Here is a 4,969-nt window from a genome sequence, read left to right on the forward strand (position 1 = left end):
ATTGAGTTAGTTCACCTGTATCATACGAAATATACCACTGTTTCAATAAGCTTCATGTTTCTCTCTGGCCTGATCCTCCTTTCTCATTTCTTATGTGGGTTCTATCTACATTACTCAATTATGGCTGAGAGTTTGGGTGTAATGACAAATTTCTTTATTGATCACTAAACACCACATTTTCGACTTCCTTCACTGCTTGGGTTTCTGTCTTCCCTTAGTCTTGCAGCTTTGTTTAAACTCAGGTCTTCCATATGAATCATTTCATTTGAACTCCATTTTACATTGTTTTTTCTGCTGGGTTGCTGTCACATGTAACTGGTTGTGTTATTTCCCTCTTTGAGATGTGACAATGACAGGATCTAATAGAAGATGAAACTACTCACTCTAAATGGAAGTTTCTGTCCTGCCAGTTCCCACAACCATTCAGTACCAACAAAACACACAGATGCTTATATTAATTATAAACTGGTTGGTCTCTTGGCTCGGGCTTATTATTAACTAGATCTTCAACTTAAATTAACCCATAATTCTTATCTATGTTTAACCACGTGACTTGGTACCTTACTCAGCGAGGCATTCTCATCTTGCTTCTTCTGCATCTGGGCTTGTGACTACATTGAGCCTTTCCTCTTCCCAGACTTTTCCAAGTCTGGTCAACCCGCCTAAAATTCCTTCCTGGCTACTGGAAAATCAGCATTTTACTAAACCTATATGAGTGGCAAATCTTTACAGTGTACAAAAGCATTGTCCCACAGCAAGTCATTAATACATATTAGTCAGCATTCTTCTTACTTTTACTAAACCAATGATGTCCCTATTTCTTCCTTCAGCTTTTCTAATCCAAATCTACTGTCATTAGGATTAGACACACTCAGTGAGACCTTTTTGCATATATTTTTACATTAGATGTTCTCTATCTTTATACTAATTATATCACACTATTCAGCTCATATATACCCATTTTGCTTGCAACATTTTAGTTTCATTTAACATTGTCCTGTTTTGTACCGAGGAGTTTCATTAGTCTTCTATTTGCACCGCTTATGTGCATATGTTTGTATTGATCTTCTATTTCTGTTGTTATGGAGAGGATCATGACCAAATCACCTTATACGATGGAGAGTTTATTTGGGCTTATAGTTCTAGATGGATGAGTCCATCCTGGTAGGGAAGCATGGAAGCAGGTGTCAGAAATGACCACAGGAGTAGGAAGCTGAGAGCTTACATCTTTAAATAAAAATCTGAAGCAGAGAGAGTAAACTGGATAAGGGAAAAATTTAAATACCCCAAAACCAAACCCATGACATATTTCCTCCAGTATTTTAAATTTCCTAATCTCACTCCTCCCCCCAAAAAGTAGCACCAACTGGACACCAAGCCTATGGGGACAATCTTAATAAACCACTAAAGATCTACATCTATTTCACACCATGTTCTTACTTTATTCTGTCTCCAGTACCTGGTATCACATATAAAGCTTCAAAAATGAGTGGTACATGCTCAGTTCTCTTCAGGAAAAACACATTGTTCTCAGACTTTCATCCACCACAGCAAACAATTATTTAACTCTTGATAGAAACCAGTTGGCCATCCTGCAACTTAGCTTAATTCTAATGCTATCCCAGATAGCATCTAATTCCACAGTTAAAGACCCAGTATCGCGAGACTCTCTTGCACTTCAGGTGCTAACCATAAGGCCACGCTGAAACTTCTGCTGCTAACTGCTCTGCTGTAAGTCAAGGCCCCTCTTCAGCACTTTACAAAACTTGGTGAGACATCCACTTTGCTTACTGTTTTTTTTTTTTTCATGAAGGATATTGATAACAGTGAGATGAAGAGATTCAGAGGATGAGTGTGAGGAGAAAGAAACACCTTTCTTGGCTAACTATCCTCCCAGAACCTCCATTTGCTCAATAACCTGGAAGCTCTCCAATCCCATACTCTCTGGTTTAAATGGAGTATTCACTATGTAGGCACAATTGATTAAGAAATTAATGGTTCTCAATCTTTAGCCTCTTTCCTCTCCCAGCAATGGGTTGGGCCAGAGTCTCAACCGTCTAATCACATGAATGGTTCCCTTGGCAACTATCCTTCAAATCCTAACATAAAAAGACACTCCTAAAATTCTAGAATTCTAAAATCCATTTTCCTGTGGCCTTTGCAAAAAGAATAATTTCCTTTTATTTGGTGCCATCAACAGCAGCCCAAATCCTTAATTTTAGCTCAGCTGGATGATCATTGCTTCAGCATAAATGTACACTTGCAGATTCCTTATGCTAGTGAACAGGCCTCCATCACCTCTGCTGTAGGGCTGGAGAAATGGTTTGACTTTGACAAAATGGGAAATTGAGTTGTACATATCTGCAACTTTATGGCTTCTTCATGGTTGGCTTGTTTTGTATTTTACCTTCTTTATAGCTGTGTTCTCTAAAACCCCTCCTTCTTTTACCATTGACCCCCTCAGATCTACCCCTGATGGCACTGCCTCCTTGCCATGCCCTCTGTCAATTCTATGTAGCGAATGGAGAGCTGTCTTGACAGCTCTACCAGAGGTCAGGAGATATGGGCATGGGCGTGCCCTTCAACATTGCCAGCTATGCCTTGCTCACCTACATGATTGCACACATCACAGGCCTAAAGGTGAGCTGCTTTCAGAAGATGTGGTTATAGCCAATTGAATATACTAACTCATAGCAGGGAATTCAGTCTGATTAGTATTAAAATTTTATGCATGTAAATAAGACATGTACTGGCTCACCTTATAACCATCCTTGGAGCTTTCTGGTACCTTGTTGCCTAAGGAAACTAACATTCATATGGGTAGCTTGTTTGTTTTGTTTTTGTTTTTGAGACATAGTCTCATTCTCTAGTACAGACTAGCCTTGGACCTACAGTGATCCTTCTGTCTCAGTGTCAGAACACAGTCCAAGAATGGAGTCTTGAGAACTTACAGTGCGTGTGAGAAAACTCCAAGACAACAAGAGTCTTGTGACTTCAGTTTCTTCAATACACAGACTTGTTCTTGGACTGCATTTTCATATTCCTCCAAGGTGTAGCAGATAGGAGTGAGTTTATTTCAGCTGTTGTTATTCATGTGTCTCCATGGAAAAACATGTTTTTGCCATGTGTTTCTGGTCTTTGTGATTGTATAGTTTACTCACAGGACTCTTAACCCTCAGAGTATAAATTGTCTGATGTTCTGAATAAAGTTGACTTTTGCATGAGACTTTAGGCCCCACTCTCCCAGGTTCATGATGCCAATTCTCAGCCTTCCAATAACTGGGACTATGGGCGTAAGCCATCGTGCACAACCTAAAAACCTAAAACATTAACTTTTCTCAAAAACAGCACTAGAAAAGTTACTTTTGTGGAAAGCTTTGAGCTATGTGCATACACTGTAGAATGTACTATTGTGTGTGTACACATGGGCTCCACATTTTCCACAGTGTGTGCATAGATGAGAGCACAGTCTGCGTGGGTCCTTTCTCTTCTTCCGTGTGGCTTCCAGGAGTCAAGCTCAAGTTGTCAGGCTTGGCAAGGGCCGTTACCCACGGAGCCATCTCACAGACCTAGTCTGTTTTAACATGTGTTCTTAAACAATTTACATGAAAATATTGACTGCTGTGTTCTCTCCTATGGGTCATTTTTAGCCAGGGGATTTTGTCCATACCTTGGGAGATGCACATATTTACCTGAATCATATCGAGCCCCTGAAAATTCAGGTAAGAATTTCTTTTTGAGCTTGGTGCCTTCTCTTGACAAAATATTGGGTGCAGGGCATCCTTTGTATCACAGGCACTCTGGTTGATGTTGTCTTACACTGAAGTGCTTCAAATGCAGGGATTTTAATAAAGGAGATAAGCGGGAATGAAGCCGTCATTGGCCTTACCAACCACAAGCACAGAACACAGTAAGGTATTAAGCATCAGTACCAGAGAGAAAAGCCAGGAGATAAGCATTTTAACTCATAATTTTACTTGAGGAGCTGAAAAATAAATGTTTCACTTTAGTTTTATGCTTAAGTACTAAACTTTATAAAGCCTGTCTTTTTAAATTCCTTTCAAATTCCTATAATACAGCAGCCAGCAAATGAATTGAAATGGTAGTAAGTATATGAGTGTCCATGTTTTGTGAACATTAAGGGAAAAAGTTAGAAAAGTCAAGAATTGCATCCCTGTGTTGAATGTATTTCTCAGGAGTTATCTGGTGGCTTCAGCCTGTATCCACAGCTACTTAGGCTGGAGCAGGAGCATTCCAAGTTCAAGGCTTGCCTGGACTAGAGTGGGTTCAACACAAGCCTAGATACCTTGACTAAGACCCTGTCTCAGAATGAAAAGGCAAACAAAGATTGACCATAGCTGATGGCAGATTACTAATATAGCTCTTCTGAGGCCTTAGGTGCAATCCCTAATCTTGCAGAAAGAAAAGACAGTACTGTATTGCATTGCTGTAAAGAAGTACTTTGTGATAAAATACTGTATTGTTTCAAAAGAAGACATGGGAACAGATATAAAGTAAAACCATGATTTTATTATTTAGCTTCAGCGAGAGCCAAGACCTTTCCCAAAGCTCAAAATTCTTTGAAAAGTTGAGACAATTGATGATTTCAAAGTTGAAGACCTGCCCAGGGGTGGCACTGTCCCTAGGGAGCTGGGCTCACCCATACCACAGTCTTGTTCACAGACCAGTCTTGACTTTTTCCTCAATTGAGGTTCCCTCTTCCAAAATGACTCTAGCTTGTGTCAAATTGTCATAACTAGTTGCACAGTGACCTGAATTCAGGACTTAAGGATTTGGTAGTCATTACTAGAAAGTCATCTGTTTCTAGGTATTGAAGATCAATTCTTGAAGACTCAAAGCTCCGTGGTCTCTGTTCAAGGGCACAGTGGCTGCTGGCAGAATGTCTACAACGTGTCCTGTGCCTCAAGTTACCTTGGGAGGCTGCACTAGTGCCTGGGCATTCATAAAA

General features: G+C 40.0%; 1 pseudogene; it reads left to right on the forward strand.

Moving 5' to 3' along the window:
- Positions 1-1,174: 1,174 nt before the first annotated feature.
- Positions 1,175-4,710, forward strand: LOC126491214 (thymidylate synthase-like; annotated as a pseudogene).
- Positions 4,711-4,969: the final 259 nt, after the last annotated feature.

Source organism: Alexandromys fortis, unplaced genomic scaffold (genome assembly GCF_014885135.2).
Source record: "Alexandromys fortis isolate MF-2015 unplaced genomic scaffold, M_Fortis_MF-2015_v1.1 scaffold_264, whole genome shotgun sequence".
Lineage (NCBI taxonomy): Eukaryota > Metazoa > Chordata > Mammalia > Rodentia > Cricetidae > Alexandromys > Alexandromys fortis.